Source organism: Drosophila tropicalis, unplaced genomic scaffold, assembly GCF_018151085.1.
Source record: "Drosophila tropicalis isolate 14030-0801.00 unplaced genomic scaffold, ASM1815108v1 contig_845, whole genome shotgun sequence".
Classification (NCBI taxonomy): domain Eukaryota; kingdom Metazoa; phylum Arthropoda; class Insecta; order Diptera; family Drosophilidae; genus Drosophila; species Drosophila tropicalis.
Window position 1 is genome coordinate 9,610,032 of NW_027173338.1, and position 18,794 is coordinate 9,628,825.

General features: G+C 34.1%; 1 protein-coding gene across 1 annotated transcript in view; it reads left to right on the forward strand.

Annotated features, from left to right (window-relative positions):
- Window positions 1-1,459: 1,459 nt before the first annotated feature.
- The window catches only part of Hr38 (Hormone receptor-like in 38), a 37,543-nt gene continuing 20,208 nt past the window's right edge, over window positions 1,460-18,794 (forward strand). Inside the window, 1 exon segment of the mRNA XM_068294330.1 lies at window positions 1,460-2,299. The gene's annotated coding sequence lies outside the window, so the exon portion shown is untranslated.

Genomic DNA, 18,794 nt, shown 5'->3' on the forward strand with positions numbered 1-18,794 from the left:
AGACATGACATGACATGATCCTCCTTTCGGAGTATCATAAACTGTCTTGTTAGAACTTGATCCTGCCAAATATACTGGTCTCACACTGCAGAGGCCACTTATAAGGAAGGAAATTTAAGTCACCATGTCCACCAAGTCCACCATGAAAATGAATTGGCATGTAAAAGTTCTAGAAAGTTGTCAACAGTACTTATGCGAAATTATCTTATTGACCATCAATAACTTCTCACTCTGGACTTAATGAAGATGTATGTAATGTAATGTAATTTTATTTTGCAATCAACAAACTTACATAATTACAAACTTTCTTAGTTATATAGATCTTGGTTGATTATCTGGTAGAAAACTCCTTTATTATTTCGATTAGCATATCTAAATTACACCTACTTTAATATGTCTTTGATCTGGTGTCTAGCTTAAACATTTTTGCGAAATGTCTTTTTTGTATTCGCTAAAATTTTGTTATTTTTCCTATGAATTTTCATTGCTGGGAAACCTGCCCACTTAAGTTAAAATATGAAACCGGCAGAGAGTCTGCAGCACCGAAGTTACTATACCCTTGATGTGCCAAGTCCTTGGCAGACTGCACAGAGCATTAGTTGGGACAGGTTGACTTGAAAATGTTTCAATAGTTTTTTTACGACTTGATATGGTATCATGGTACAGTATATACTTTCCTTTATATATAAGCACGTGTGTTTGAGAGTGTGTGTGTGTGTTTATGATATCACCTACACACAGAATAATGGAAATCCTGTGAAAAGGATACCCTAACCGTCTCTCCAGCAACTAAAGGAGGAGAGATATTCACGCTGCCCACACACAAACATATTTAATGTAAGTTAATAGGTTGGAAGGAGTTTGAAGGATGCGACCACCAAGTGGGCGGTTAGAATGGAACAGGTGAGAAATAATCAATCTTTTGCAGCCCAAAGTGTGTGCGACAGAGACGGACATAGTGAGTTTTATGACGCAAATTATTGCCGTTTTCCTTTTCGCTTGCTTCTGGTCGGTATACAGATATATCTCTGCTATGTATGTATATGTATGTGTGTGTGTGTATTGTTGGTAGTTTTTCCTTTTTTCTGTCTATTTTTTTTAAATTTCGTTTTCTGTCTGGCGCAGGCGCCCTTAAAACGACGTCATTGATTTTTCTCGCACGAGCTGAAACTGATGAGGTTTACTTGGCTAAATGGGAATGACGTAATAGCCTGGCCGAAAGAGCTTCGGCTTTGGCCAAAATGCCGAATGGAATAAAACCAAAAACAACCAAGGTAGGTCGTGTTTCTCTCCCACTCTTACTCTCTCACTTTTACTCTCGCTTATTCGCTCGCTCGCGTTGGCCCTCTCTCTCGCTCTCGCTGGCCTGCAGCCAGCGTCAGCTGTGGCAGCGGCAACGCTTTGAATATAGTCGCGTGTAACCGTAAAGATAAGTTCAGTCGCGTCATAGACGCCGCATTGTTAACAACCTTTTTCTCACAGCAAACTAAAACTAAGCGTAAAACAAAAATCAGTTAAAATCATTTAAGAAACTTTTGAAACAGAATTCAAACATTTTGCTCACGAAAGAGAACTAATTTAAACGGCCACTTACAAAAATCGTTCAAACAGTATTAACTATACAAATCTCTATATATATATATTTGTAGCAACAAGTTGTTGAAAACAAAATTCGAATGCGGAAACGGTAGCCGGCGTTTGTGTTAAAATAATTTTGTGGTACAACATTGCGTATGCTTGATTTCATTTTGAAATTCTCTCTGAACAATTTTGTAATTGAAAATTGCATTTTGAACAAGTTTTCTAAGCGCGAGTGTGTCTTTGTGTAAGTTTGTATGTGTGTGTGTTTTATCTTTAAGCAACGTCCTTGTGCCTCCCACTACAACTATATATAAAACATAGAAATTTATATACATATATACTACGATATCGTATATATGTATACACTGAGTGTGTAAGTCATTACGTCGTCAGTTGGGGCAATGCGCAAACGCCAACAGAAGAGCAAAAATTTATAGCAAAAATCGCGAGTTCAAGTTTAAGGACAAGGACACTATTGCAAAACAACAACAAAACGCAAAACAACATGTCCAAGAGGCCTGATTACAACTTTAATACAAATCAAGGCAAAGTTTGCTTTAACTTTGCTAGCCAACAACAACAACAGCAACATCAACTTTTGGTTAAGCACTAAATACTTGTGGCTAAAAAACTGCAAAAAAAAAGAGGAAGAGAAGAGGATAAAACTTTACGGAAATTATCGTGCTGGATCTCAAGCGCCTTCTAGGGCGCCAAACAGGTGCCTAATCCAAAGAAAAAAAATATATATATCTAAATATTAAATTTTTAATAATTCAATGAAAATTATTTAAATGTTTTATGTGTGTGTTTTATGTGTGTCTGTGCGTGCGTGATTCTGTTCTATTGTCCTATGTGTATCCTTTTATATGAATGTTACACTATGCTAAATGTTCATTTGATACTATCATAATAGAGACTTTACTCAAAGCCCAAGCAAAGACTTAACTATAATGCGCGATCGTCTTGCTTCCTTGATTGTGGTGAAGCAAGAGGAGCAGCTTCAACAACATCAACACCAACACCAACAACAAATTGCAGCAGCTGCAACAACAACAACAAACATAGCAGCAGGTGCTGCCACACAAACCCATATGCCCATTAAATGCGAATCGGCATTATATGGAACATTACCCCAACAATATTATGAGATCAATAATAATTCCTGCTATAGACAAAATTTGAATCAAAATCAGCAGACATTATTGCCGTTGCCGTTGCCGCTGCCATTGCCACCGCCTCTGATTTATCCCTGCCGCAATTTATTCCCTGATGGTTGTGATATTAGCCATTTAACCTGCTGCAGTTCCTCCGGCACCACCGGCAATACAAGTGCCAACAACAATTTCTCCTCCAATTCGCCGTTGTCTTCGTCCTCGTCGCCGTCCTCCTCATCATCTTCATCATCATCATTATCCAGTTATACATGTATGTAATTTTTTTGGTTTTTTTATTTGTTTTGTTTTTCTTTTCTTCATACTGGTGTCGGCTTCTAATCCTATTAATCGCAAACGTTGCGTATGCGCAATATCACGCATACGACGCATTGCCAAATCTTTGTACAGACAATGACTACATAAATTTTCTTAACGAAACGAAACGAAAATATAAAAAAAACGCATCCTAAAAACGGTGAAAATATTTAGCAAATAATACTCAAATGAGGGTTTCATTTTTGTTGTCGTCTTTATATACACATTTTTTTTTTTTTTGTTTTTTCTTCTACTCTTCGATTTTCTTTTTTGTTTTTTTCTTTGCATTTTCCTTTCCACTCGTCCCAATTGCGCGATGTAAACATATTTACCAGCGTCAGCAAAGCAACGCAGCAGACAGCAAAGCAGACGCCAGAGACCCGAGGGCAAAATAATTTATAATCTGCACACAATGCACACTATACAAATATCGTAAGGGTTAGCCAGACATTGCATTTGCCATTATTATTAGCAACATAAAATGGCGAAAGTGTAGGAAATGAGTATGAGGAAATGCAATGATATCATTGCACAGATCAAAGCAACAGGTTGCCAAAAAAAAAGAAGATTAGAACCATATAAAATTGACATTTAAACAATTTCCACAAGTTAATATGAAATATCCTTGGTGCATATATGTGATCTCATTAAAATGTTTGTCCTTAATGGATTTCAAACTAATGAATAGAGAAATTTCGGAAAATCCTGTGGATGAAATTGGTTTTTTAAAGCAAATACTGTTTTTTGACAACTTTTAGCTACAGCTCATGTAAATTTCATATTTTTATTTAACTGTGAAAACCTTTAGAATGAAAATTTCCCCTTGTGTTCTTAGATTTATCTTATACATAAATGATACTCTATAGCATATGAAAGGCATCTATGGCTATATATTTATAATATCTTATTGATTTGGCCAAAATCTCTTGAATGTTATAACTGAAAAGTCTTTAACTCAACATTGTTGTCGTTTTTTTAACCAAGCTAATGAGTTTAAGAGGCTTCTTTTTACTGCAGAGCTAAGAACTGATATGGGTAAAAGAAATCCATAACATAATATTTTCTGTTAAACAAATTATATTTTTTCTGGCTTGATTCTAAATAGAATGAGCCTAAGTCCCTCTTAGAGAGATCCTCTTCTAACTTAATACTTTAAATTGCTCTACAATACACTCATTTCTCAACGAGTCTTATATGCATATATATACATATATTATGAGTTGGCTTGGTCCTATTCAAAAAGTTTAATAAACATATGCCACATCAGCGAGCTAGATGCAAATCTTTTAACAAGAGCTAAATATGCATAAACAAAATAAAGAACAAAACACAAACAAAGGGACTAAAAAGAAACCTTAACAATATGAATTAACAATCATACCCTACCAAAACTCATTGCAATCTATGCCAAATATAAACAAATGAAAACAAAATGAGAGTTTCATAAGAAAAAAAGAAAAAAATTGTTAGTGGCGCCAAAAGTCAATGGTTGAGGGCAAAAAACCAAAGCAAAACAAATTGGCAAAGATGCATTTTAGAGCATATGACCAGGTTAAAAACCACTCGGTTAGTGGCCAGAGAGACGAGGACGGATCATGACGCCATGACGCGGCCATGAAATTCTAATGTAAATTGTTACAGCCAGTTTAACGGATTAGACGGGCGACACGGGACCCCCGAACACCATACACACGTCATCAAGAGAAAGAGGGCTAAGAAAATGCAATGAAATATAGAAATATATTTACACTGAGGGAAACCTAAAAGATTTTCAAATGCAAATATTCGATTTTTACTCCCTTTGAAATCAATTTCTATGAAAAATTCTAACATTTTAGTTATAAAATTTCAATTTTATTTAGTTCTTAGTTTTTTTCTTCAGTGTTAAAAATGACGAAATGAGCAAATAGAGAAAGAGGAAAAACTTTTTGTGAAAGAGCGTGAAGAGGAAAAGCAAATGCGTCAACTTATAAAATGCATTCATCTATTTATTTTCGATCTACATATATGTATGCATTATATGTATATATCTTTATTTTATTTTGATGCCCACGTGCTGATGACGTCGCCAATTATTATTATTATATATTTTTTTCTTTTTTTTTCGTTTTTGTTTTTGACCTGCAATGAGACAGCGAATATTGTAAAAATAATAATCACGAGTCATTTTGTGTAAGTTTTTGGCGTGTGAAAAAAAAAAAGTTGAAATTTCATTTTGCTTTCGTTTCTTTTTGTTGGTTGTTTATATTAATCATACGCCCTGTATACGTAAAGAAATCTTACAGCCTCTTCGTTTGGGGCGTAGCCAATTGCAATTTCAACATATATCAAGTTATCTTGCATTAGCTCTTTTTTGAAAAGTGTTTCTTTTTTTTAGGTTTTTGCTGTGTTTCGTTGATTTGTAGATTTGTAGTTGTTGTTTTTTTGGGGGGTTTTAGATGAATCTTTTGCTTCTTACGTTGTCTTGATCTTCCCTCTCCGAATTGACCCAAAGCAATATGAGCATGATAAATGATGCAAATACTCTCGCATATCTATGACATCCCAGCTACTGCCGCCTATAAGACCATAGTCTATTGTTTTTTTGCACGATCCGTCGTGCGTTTTTGTCAGCTGTCGGGATGGCCATTGTGAAGATGAAGATTGTTAGTTTCGAGTCTCCCTCTCTCATCCATAACTCTCTGGCTCACACTGACACCGGTTTTATGTCTTACAGCCACCTAAAGACCAGTAGTCTGTCGTTTTGTTTTTATTTTATATTTTGTGTGTGTGTGTTGCTTTTCCTTTTTGTCGTCTCTTTCGATAAACGCAGGTGTAGCAGGTGAGGCGTTACCTGGTTGCCTCTTAACATGCTAAATTGTTGATGTCTAAGACATTCTTGTACAGCCAAAACCAACTAGCATATAATTTGTAAAATTCATCAAAATGTTTCTTGATAAAGGTTGCACTCGGCATAAAAATGGCCTCTCAAGAGGTAATAATTGTAATTGAAAGCGTTTTATAATGTCACAATTTGCTAATCCTTTTGAAATGAATACATTTCATCTCCTGAGGTTCTGATCTTAACATAAAGCTCATTGTAAAGTATTTGAAACCAGTTTTCAAGCCTTTTTACTCGCAATATATGTCAATTCGTTCAATGATCTAAAGAACTCCGAAAGGATCAGTCTAAAATTAGAATATGCTCTATCTACCTATATATATTTCACACTTATCAAAAGACATATTGATTGCTGAAGTATAAAATAGTTAAAACCTAGAATTTAAACCGAAATGCATCTAAAATTTTAACTTATTTCTATTCAAAAATCATTTCAAATTATTATTATTATTAGAATTAACAATCATTTCTTTCTTCTTGCTCTTAAACTTGCACTTTTTTGTTTATAAAAAAAATAAACAACAACATAAAAACCACACAAAACCACTTTTGCTCTTCATTTTCACAACCAAAAACCACAAAAAGACACAAAAAAAAAAAAAAAACAAAAATAAAAAACGGCGAAAAAAAAAATCGAAAAATCATTTGCTAATTTATCTCCCTATGTTCGTCGTCTGATTGTGAATCTGATGACGATGAGCTATGGCTCTTCGATATTAGCGTCTTATGAGATTGCTCTGCGACTGCTTAATTATTTGTGTTGATTTATGCGAATTTTTATGTTATAACCACAAAACTGCAAAGACAGGTAGACAAATGAAGAGGCCAAGGGGAGAGGGGGCGGCTCGCCGGTGGTATTCAAGGCAGAGGGCGTAGATGAGATGCCATGCCATGGCATTATTGTCTTGTCTGATCGATGGCTAAAATATTAACAACAATAAGACGAGCATCAAAAATCATAGCCAAGATTCAAACCAAAACCCAAAACCCAAACATCAGTTCCAGTTTGATAAACAAAAGATGAAAATTTGCGGGAACCAAACCTCAATTACGTAATAATTATAGATTGTCTTTATCTTTTACTATTATATTGTTGATTGTATTTAGACTTGATTGTTTTGTGTGTGGATAAGTGTGCGTGTGTTATTTGTTATTAATTAAAGATTGAGTTTTTACTATTTGCACAATTTGTTCACACGCTTTCCTCTTACTCCTTCCAATTGTCTTAATAAGATCATGATGGATCAACAAGTGGTTAGTAATCCATTTCGGTTGACTAAGTAAATATGGGAATGGTCATAGAACATGTTAATAAATCAATTGATCCTTCGTCATGCTCAACAGTGATACGAATTTATTAACAATTACAAAGTATGATTCGTGTTTTTATATTTGTTCTAGAAAATATTAACATAATTATTTATTATTAATTGTCAATTAGAAGCTCATAAACTTAACTTATCTTCCCCGTAAGCATATTGTTTATGAAGAACCACCTAAAGAAGTTTGTCAATCAGCAGCTGACATAATTTCAATGCTGAAACTAGTTGGGAATTACAACTACATGAAGCGAAAAGAAAGTTCTGAGAAGTTCTGATCCTGCCCAATCAAGAGGTTATAAGTTATCAAAATTCAACTTATTGTTTATAAAAAACTCATTTCTAAGAGATTAAGTATCCACTCTGAGTATAATAGCACTCCTAAATCTACTAAATGAAGTGTTTGCTTCTAATTTATTTAGGAATATAATTGTATTTTTAGACACCAAACAGCAAAGTGAATACGGAAAACGTAAAGTCTGCATAGCATTGCTAAAATAATTTTCTAAATTTATTTGCTTTTAACTTAATTTTAAACCAATTGCCACTTAATTAGTTGTTGCATTCTTTTGGCCCCAGCATAGATATAGTTAGAGCCATCTGATGTGTGTGTCTGTGTGTGTGTGAGTGTGCTTAGGTCATGTGTCCGGATAGCTTATTTCAGTTTGGGGATCGTTTCGTTTTCCGCATTGTTTGTTGTGTTTTGATTTTGAATTCGATTTCGATTTCGCTTTTCAATTGACGATGCTGAGTGCATTGTCCTCCTCGCCAAATCACGCGGCTGGTGTCACACATTGGCATGCAAAGAACGTGCAGTTCGGATAATTATCGGATTTGTATAGGAGACTAGGAGACAGACAGAGCGAGAGAGAGAGAGAGAGATAGCAACATCATCATGATCAGTGGCTGCCTCATGGGAATGCATTTTCGAGGCGTCGCCAGAGTTCAGCCAGCAGGTTTTCAAGTCTCTTAGTATTTTTCCTTTTTGCTTTTATGGTTTTTATTTAAAAAAACCAAATAATTTTTTTTTGTTGATTTTTTTTTTTTTTTTTAGTTAGTTGGTCATTGGTCAATTTTGGCTGTATTTTGGCTGCTGGCGTTGCATATGTAAACCTTAATTTGAAACTGATTGGATTGCCTGGCCGTTGGCCTCTGATCATTGTTATTTTTGTTGTTGCTGCCTCGTTTTTCTTTATTTTGTTCGTCAAGTTTTATATTTTGTTTATATCTAGTTTTGGTTTCTTTTTTTCTTCTTTTTATATTTGGTTTCCTAATTTTGCCATGCACTTGATGAGCTGATGGCTTTGATTTGGTTTTTGCATGTTGAGGAATGGCTCGGCCTTTGAACGGCGATCAGTCAAAGAGTTTAGAGTCTGTTTTCTGGGGTCTCTCTTGCCTTGAATTATGAATCACAAAAGCCGTGGTTGTAACCTCTTCAGACCTCAAACCAAAAACCCAAACAATCAGCTTGCCAATTGTTAAGAAATTATCAACGCAAACCTTTTGCTGTCAATTCTAAGAGACCACTTTGAAGTTTTATAGGAAAACTCTATCACAACCTTATGCAATCGAGAATGAAGTCTATTTTCATAGGGCTTCCAAAAGTTGATGATTCCATAAAGTTCTTAACTGCCTTTTTGGCTGATTGCTTTGGTCTTTAAAAACAGAACTTCAATGCATTGCACTGACCAACTGACCATCATGTAGATGGTTAACTATCTACAATTAAGATGTTCCTTTACGCAATCAAATTACAAAGTTTTTTTTTACCTCCAAATCAAAGTCGTAAATTTCAATCAAACGTTTTCGCAGCATTTCAAAAATTTCCTCACAAGCCAAGAATTTCCTATAACAGAAATATGCCCAAAAAAAACTGAAGAAAAACTTTGCTGCCCATAATGAAGGCTTGTTTAATTTGATTATTTTAATTATTTGTTAGTTGTGTTTCTTTTTGAGCAATAAACGATCCAAAGCGCCATGACGAATGTGAGCAACGGCCACAAATGATGGAAAAACCTCCACAACAAGAAGAAAAAAACCAAAAATAAAATAATATTAATAATATAAAAATCAAAATCTTAGTAAGAAGCTGCCAGCTAACAAGTTTTTCTACTTCACCCTCCAACAGTTCACTCCCCTCTGACTACGATCCACCGCCTTCTTCTCCTCCTACTCCTTCATCATGTTGTTTTGGTGTTGTAATGTGCGTCCAAAAAAAAAAAAAAAAAGAAACTACAACATAAAAAAAAAAACCATAGAAATAAAATAAAATTGTTTGCTAATAGCAACTGTTGTCGGATAGAAGAAGATTCGTCTTCGTTGTGTCGTTTTGGATGTGCCCATGCCAGCCAAGCTTCATTCCATTCCTCCGTGTCTGACAAACCGTTCTTGTCCCGAAGAAAATTCATGCAGCAGCACCAACAACAACAAAAAAAGATTACAACAATTGCAGCAACAACAACAAACTACAAGTTGTACAAATTTGTTGTTACTGTCTGTGCCCGTGTTGGAGCTAAAGCTGGGCCCGAAACTAAAAGTGTTTAAAGATTTTTGTTGATATACCCTTACGAGAGGCTAGAGGAAGTTGCCCATTAAATTTACTATTCTCCATTCACTAATAATTTTCTAAAAGCTACTGGCTACTGAAAAATCAAGTAACTTGGAAAAGTTCCATAAAATATAATCATAAAAGTTTAATATTTATTTATGGCATTGGCTGAAAAAACATTTTTTTAGTATTCATTTTAAAGTAACTTTTCTTTATATATATATATATCTCCAAGAAATTTGCCAAGAACCATTTTAAATCATCACTAGAAATCAAAAATCATCTCAAACCTTCTTATTTAAAAAATAAAATTATTAACAGAAAATCTTTAATTTCCCATTAAGCTAAAAAACTTAAATATAAACTTTTCCATCAGGGCTGTTGTTGGTTTTCAAAGTGAATTTCAATTAGAAAATAAAATTTATATATTTATAAAGGTTTACATCGACTAAAAATCTAAAGACATGTCAATACTAGGTATCCTTTTTGTGCTTATCCAGGCTATCAAAGGACTGACTCATCCGAGTTACTTCTTTTCAATCTCCTCTTCTACATACGAATCGTTACAGAGTTTGCTTTACCATCTTTTTATCAACTTATGAGAATTCTACTTTCAATGCGACAATAAGTTCTATATAAATAAGTTCATACTTTGATAGCAAATCTTATCGAAAAGGGATAATTAAGTAACTGTAATCCGAATTGTAAACTATTCTCTTTGATGACAATCAAGAAAGCTTTATCCTTTTGAGCTATTGATTATGAAAATTAATCAAATTTCGTCTGTCTATATGACGAAAGCAATGTAAAGTGCATATATAAAGAAACCTTCTTCTTTTCAAGAACTAAGTTGAAGAATGGACCACAAAGAAAGATCAAGTTTATTCTTCAGTTTGCTAATCACTAAACATAGTTTACTGCAAAGAAGGGGAGGGGAGGAAGGTCATAAAATGGAGAGAAGTTATCCCTCATTCAATAGTTACTGCAATTGAGGATCATTTTTAATCACAGGACATTTCAAATGTTCACAAAACGAATTCTTTGAGTAGCTATTGCATACTTTAGAGGGCTAATTTCCCTAATTTTCAGATTTCTAGTTTGAAGTTCTCTGAAAGTAAAGTGTATACAATTTTCGTTGGTCGAGAATGCAATATGAATTAACTTTTAGGTTTGTTTCTTGTTTGCTTCTTTTTTTTTTTTTTTTTTTGGTTTTTTTCGTCGGTTACCACTGTCAATTGGCTTGTTTATTTCATGTTTTGGCGCGTAACTTGTTTGTTTGGTTGTTTGACTGTTTGGTTTTGTAGGCGCACACTTGAAGATGCAATTGCAACTGCAACTGCAATTGCAATAGCAAATGCAATTTTTGCGAATACGAAGTTTGCTTTTGATTGGCAGACAGACCAAGTGTTGAGCAAACGAAAGTTGGTTGGTGTTTCTTTTCGCCCCCCCTCATAGCCCTCACTTCCTCATTTTAGCATACGCATATTAAATAATAAGAAATAAATAAATGCTAAATGGAAGCAGAAAACACAAACAACAACAACAACAGAGTGCAAAACTATTTTTAAACGCAACAAGCCCAGTCAGAGAGGCTTCGGCTCACGTGCAAAAATAAAACCAAGCAGCAGTGAAAATCGAAGAAAAAAAAAAAAACAAGTGAAACCTATTTTCCGGCTTGACGTTACGTTGATGGCGTAATCGTAAGGGAAAATTTCAATACACACGCGTGCAAACACACACACAGACACCCACGGTAAGGGGGAGACACACCCACCCTAAAAATACTTGGCCTGGCGTTGTGACGTCATTGAAATGTTTGTTGGCTCGTAGGTCTGTAGGTCGGGGTCGAAAACAGCTGCCAGCCCCAAAAAGAAAACACCGTAAAAGTCTTCTACACACGCCCCACCCCTCTTTATGCCTCTCATAACATCCCTCTCATGACCCTCACTTGGCATTCGTTTTTGCTTTCAAGGTCGTTTGGCTTTTACTCGCTCTCTCTCTCTCTCTCTGTTTTAGTTGCTTTTCTCTCTTACTCTTGCACGTGCTCGGTCTCTGTCTCTTGTCGCGCTTGTTCTCTCTCTCTTAGCCCCATGATGATTTCACACTTGTGGCCCAAAAAAGAAACCCCCGCTCCCAAAAAGGGAAGAAAGAAACAACTCTTACCCCTTCGAGTCATTGCAGTGTGTTATATACTTACACACACACATGCATATATGTATATTTACACGCCTTCTTTTTTTTTCTGCAAAGAAACAGAAAAGTTCTTTTTATGGTATCTACTTTTAGGGGCCTTGAGAATGCGATTTTAAAGTTTCTTTCCCTGAAGTTCTAAATGGCTTTGTGGTTTGTTTTTCGCCTTTGGACGACACTCACCAAATTCGTTTTGGCTCTGATTTCTTGGCTTAAACCATTGAGTTTATATTTGTTTTAAGATTTCCTCGAGGATTTTCACCACAATTCAATTTTAACTAAATGGCAGACAATTAAACATTTCAATTAACTTATAAACTCTGTAAAGACTCTAAGAAGAGCTCAGTTAAATTTCCTTTTCTGTGATTTCGTTCTTGAACATCATTTTCGCCTAGTTATATAACTTTTGTTGGGATCTATCTTTGTAATTTTTTACTTTGATCTATAAATAGGCAAATGTTGGAAATTGCCCCTTAATGTATGCAATTGGTAGTTCAAGAATTCCCTTAGCAAATTATAAGACACTTTTTGTATGCACGCTCAATAAGTGGTCAAATTTTATATGTTTTTTTTTTAACTTTTTAATAATTATAGGGAATCGTGAAGTCAGCATATTTGTTTGTCATTTCGAAGTGTGAATTAAATCATAAATTAGATACGAATTCTTTATAAATTAATATCAATTTCAGCAAACAAAATACAAAAACAGTTTTGTTTGTTGCTGATGCCAATTCCAGTGCTTTATGAGCTTAAATTTTTAGTTAGAAGCACTAATTTAGCTATTTTAAGAGATCATCTTTATAATGTCCAGTTCAGGCAGATTCCTTTCGAATGATGAATACATAAGAAATATAAAGCAGTTTAAACAATAAAAACTATCTTTGCACTGGCACCCAATTAAATGGGGTTTTCCTTGAGTATTTAGAAAAGAATAATAATTTTTCCATGAGTTATCATTATGTCAATATTAAGACAGACATATGTAAGCTGGATATATAATTTGCATTTAAGAAGGCGAGCCTATGCATTGGACCCTCCGTATAATTAAAGTCTCCAACAGTTGAATCGCTTTGTTCTCATACGTATACCATATACATACGTATGTATCTACTTAAAGTGTGCTTTATTTATAAATAAACAACACGCACTTGGGGAGAACAAACAAACACGAAGAAGGAAAACTGATGACGTCCTTGGCTTTGGACTATTGCAACACTTTTACACACACTGGCACACAGCTGGGTTCACATTGGATCGATAAAGCGACGCAGGACATTTTGAGGACTCGTCTCTGTCTGTGTATACTGTTGCCATGTCTACAAAGCAAACACACTCACACAACAAAGAGAAACGAAAACTCGATGACGTCAAAGAGAAAGTGAGATAGAGATATAGACAACACTTGTTTGTATCTCTCTCTACATCTTATACTCTCACCCTCATTTGAAACTCTCTTTCCCGTTTCTCTTATACTTTACTTAAAAACCATTAAGTATACGCCACATGTGCTTGCTGAGTCTGTGTCTATCTATCTCTGCTTAGATGCAAAACAAAAACGATTTCCCATGGACAAAAATTCAGTAGCCAGTTTTAACAGCATGGCAATTAGAAGACACCAAAATGCAGTAGACACTCGTGAAACTCGTTGCTCACTTCGTTAGTGCCAAATGTAGTTTTTATGTACCAACAAATCATAATAATAAAAAAACTCGCTGAAGATGCCACAAGCAAAACCAACAAAAAAAACGAAAAAAACCAAAACCCATCAAGATTGGCTTAATTGAAGCAACAACTACACCAACGGCAACGTGTAGCACAACGAGCGTGTCTCATTACCAAGTCAAACACATCGAGACAATGTGACAAGATTGTCAAATAGCAAACAAAATGACATCAAGCATTAAGCATATTGAATGCAAAAAAAAAAAAAACTAGCCAACCGAGCACACAAAAACGCAAAACTAAACTTTTATAACATTTTTAATTTAGAACATTGCAATTTAAACAACGGCAACAGCTACACATACCTACAAACATATATGTATGTATGTATTTACGTACATCGGAGATGTCTATGCATATATTTAATCATACATCACTCTAATTAGCATTTCTTTTGTTATAATTTGAAGCAGCTTTAAAGCTAGTTTAAACATACTAAAATGAAATAAGAAGCAACAACAAAAAAAAACTAAAATTGAATTCATAAATTTGATTGGAACGCGCATTTCCTGGGCAAACAGAATTTTTAGCAACTTGAGTCAAGATTTAAGATAAAATTTCGCTAAACAATGACCTTGAGGATTTGCAATACGTCAGCATAAAAGGTATATCAGTTATAGTCAAATATAGGTTTAAATTAGATTATATATAACTATTTCCATAAATATTGAAAAGAAAAAATCATTAAAATATATTTTTTTTAGGTTTTTTTCTTCATTATTCTTTAACCTTAACTTATTAAGGGTATACAAATTTCTGCATTCTATGGATTTCTTTTGTCTGGCTATTATATAATAAATATTTATGATTAGCGCTTTGAATTTAACTTTCTACATATTATGAACTGTTTCTTGGTGATTAAAATGAGCTCATAAAAACAGATAAGATTTTGGATATGCTGACAGCCAGAAATGACTTGTTGCAATACAAGTTTTGGTTTCAGAATCAGTTTCAGTTTCAGTTTTTTTTGGTTTTTGCACCCCCATTAAATTGAAATATATTACTTTAGAAATTCAGGGGGGGAAGAAACTGTTTAATAAATGTGAACAAAATATCTCTGGTAGTTGGCAAAACGAAGATTTATGCATTTATAATCGTGTCCGTTTAGAGAAATAAACAGGTATCAATTAAATAAAACAAAGCTGTTTAATATTTCAGAGAGTCTTAAATAAAAAACAAATCTATTTAGCTATGGCAAAATGTTGTTCATCAATTGACTGATGTGGGAATATATTATAATTTGAATTCTCAATTTAAAATCTATTAGTTTTTGAGATAATATATTTAATTAGTTGATAAAAATTGAAATTTTTGTGTTATGGTTTCAAAAAAATCAAACCTAACCTATAAAAGTATCAATTTAGGGTTGCCAGATCATAATTTTATTTTGTGGTTATCATTTTTTACGAGAATCAAAATTGCAGTAAATTTTAAATACAATTAATCCTAATTATAAAATATTTAAATTTTCATAAGCTAAAAATTTGTTCGAGTTGTGCACAGATCTTACACTTCAGCGTGTTCTTGGTAGATCCTTTATAGTGTTGCCACAGTTCATATTAAGCTTTGATGTTGTTCTAGCGTTGCCAGATCTTACATTTTCAGATGATTCATTTCTAATTGGATGACTCATTTCTAGACATTGCTAGATCTGAAATTGTTGAGTTTAAAGTTTAAAAAATTTGGGCTTTGTGTATTTCACAATTGTTAGCCGATAAAAGTTAATTTAACATTTGTTTTCTTTTCAATTTACATAAATTTTGAAACCTTTGTCATAACTTGTCCATTCACCTTTGCATAAACAGGATCTAACTTAGAATGCATTACTTGTCAGCGGCGCCTCTAGAACGCCCCATTAAGTAACTAATTTATGCCCCATAACCGCGGAGCCATTAAAACTAAAGTAACAATGAGAGGAAAAAAAGTGAATTATCTATTCGATGTATCTTCAATCTGACTGTATCTCTAATCTTAATTTTTATGGTCCTCTCTTCCATAGACAGTCAGTCGTGTACATAAGAGTAACTGTGCTTTTTGTGCATCATAAAAATGTTTAATTAATTCTGTTATTCTTTGTGTGTTATATACATCATAATATGCCAGTTAATGAGTTGCTTTTAGCCGCAAATTAACAGAAACACAACTGCCAAAATGAGCCAAAAAAAAAAAGCAAAGAAAGCAAATAATAATAAAGCTTCACTTGACCAAAACAATTCCCAAAGATGTGACAAAATTTATGGCCAGAAACGTATTGAACGAATGTTTATTCAAATTAATTGACTAGTGAATGCGAATTGAACTTGCACTAGTATCGAGAATCTAGATGCACAAGTCATTTGATGAGATTGTAAGCCCATCTTAAACTGGCCTTGAAAATCTCAGATTCTAACTAAGCCAAACTCAATTCAAGTTGCGGACACATGAGGCTTTGGTTACCAAACCGATTGACCAAATGGCAAGCAGATGTTGCAATTGCAAAAAGAAGAAACCATCACTTTTTAGTTTTTGTTTTTGTTAGTTACTTTGTGTCATGCCTTTGGGGACCGATTGAGTCCCCTAGGCTTTGTTCTAAAACATCTTCACAGAGTTTAAATTGGAGTTAATTAACTCATTGATCTGAGAGAGTGTGTGTGAGTGTTTGTTTTTGGGTTTTTTGTTTTCGAATATTTCACAATCACTTTTAATTAACATTGCTTTTAAGCCATTAAATTGTTTAAAAGAGAAATTAATGCCCTCAAAACTGGACATAAATTTTATGGAGATTCCACACACAGAAATGCACAGAAATTTTGAAATAAATCAAATGAAATTGTTAATCGATTTCGAAAAATGGTTTTCTTTACTTACCTAAATATCCTTGGCCTCGCGCACTCAAAGCCAAAACATACTGTCAAACGAACGCGCCCACTTTTGGCCCGATCGGCTGGGTTTTGGTTTCAATTTGTTTAGACCTTTTGACTTGCCTAGTTAACGGTTTCGAACTTTTGCTGCAAAAGATCTGACAATTGGATAATGAATGATGCTTTGAACTGTGGCAAATTCTTTTGTCTGGCAAACAGTTTAACATTGAACTTTTTGTTGTTGTCGTTGTTTCGCTTTTGTTTTGTTTGCATCAAGCGATACGAGAGCGACACTAACTAAAGAGATGGAGATACATTTCGATTCCCACAGCATTGAATGATTTATGGATGGAATAAACGTATGTAAAAAGAAGAAAAAAAAGGCATTTGGTTTTCGATTACTTTGCCAATTGCGGATCTAACGGATGAAATAAGAACCTTGTTGTTGCATTTAACACGGCACACACTCTCACTCACACACTCTCACACACACACACACACCTTAGAAACAGCTACAATAAAAATAAAATGCGATGAATTATGGGGCAAGTTTTTTTTTTATTTTTTATTCTTTGTATTCTTCTCTCCTCTTCTTCGATTCGCTTCAGTTTGCTTTGCCAATCAGCATAATCGTTGATTGGTGATCATTGATCAGTGATTGGTGATCGGTGATCGTCAACCAGCAGCCATCACTTGCCACCAATTGTGCATCGATCAAAATGATACAAGACCTTGTGCATCCGATTGCCAAAAGAAATGCGTGCAACAATTTTTGTTTGTCTTTTTTGCTCAAGTTTTTACAACAAATCCATTGAAGGTCTCAATTTTTGTGGATGGATTTCTTTCAAATTTGATGTTTTGGTTTTTGCATTTATTTCGTGGCCCAATTAAAAGGCTGTATATACAAACGTATGCGATTTCGGCATCGTTTCTCGCGTGCTGTCGAGCTGAGAACAATTAGCATAAATTAAAATTGGTTTACGGCGCAACATTTGCACGGATGACACACACGAACACACATACACACTCACACACATACACACAGGTGAGCAGAGGTGCACACAAGACATCATCATGATAATGTGCACGATCATGATGCCGCTGCCTAAGATAATGATGATGATGATGACGATGATGAGAGTAAAAGTGATCCAACCGGTTAGAGCAGAGCAGAAATTCTATAGTTAGTCTCTAAATTTATGACCCAAGAGCAGCAAAGTTAACACAGCGACGATCTTAGAATCAAACGCAGTTTTTAATCGCGCCATATAAAGCGCAGACAGCAAAAGACACAAAAAAAGAAGCAAAAAAAGGAAAAAAAAAAAAAAAAAAATGCTTTGCGCATGCGCAGCTGCCGCATTGCCTCATTTTTATTCGTATCACTCTTCTTGAATACCCTGCACCGCAGCCATAGAGTAAACGAGTATATTGGCAACATCACGTTTTACGATCCTCAAGCCGCTATCGATTACCATTAACAGCTAAAACATTACACTAACTATTTGCAATCGAGTTGATTTAATAGCTGACTTTTAGGACCCAATAAAGTAATATCATTAATAACAAATCATGTCGACATAATTATTAAATCATAATCTTAGTTAGTACCTAAAAAATTTAATGGTTACGCAGACAGCTTAAGTTTTACTTCACAACTACTAAACTCTTCTTCATCATTCAAAGTTATCCTCTTTGTTGTATAATTTCCCTAAATTTCATTTGTTAGAGAAATTTAATTATTTGCATAATTTTTATGTCAAATCGTTTACAGACAGTAGCTAGATTTAACTAGTTTTAAAATTTTAATTCAATTTTTATATTTGTGAAAATTTGTTTGTAGATTTTACCACTGCAGTGCACTGGTCAAAGTTGAAATAAGGTCAAGTAAGCCAAAAGTATTAAAAATTCAAGGAGGTTAAAGAGTTTGAAGTAAAAAATTCATAAATTCTTCGTGTGAATTTATGCAGTTTTGTTAATTTGCAAAGCTTTTTTCTTAAATTGTTTTCCTTTATTAAAAAAAAGAAGTTATTTTTAAAAAATTCATTAAAATATTATGAAAAAGGTATTTAAAATGAAATTCTTCTATTTTAAACTAAGTCTGTATCTGTTTAATAAATAATATATTTAAAAAGCAAGTGTAGAAATTTCTTATCAGAGGAATATAAAAAGATTGCTGTTAGCCAGTTTTATCAACAAAACACTCCTAAGGTGCAATGGCCCTTCAAAGACTTCAATGCCTAAACT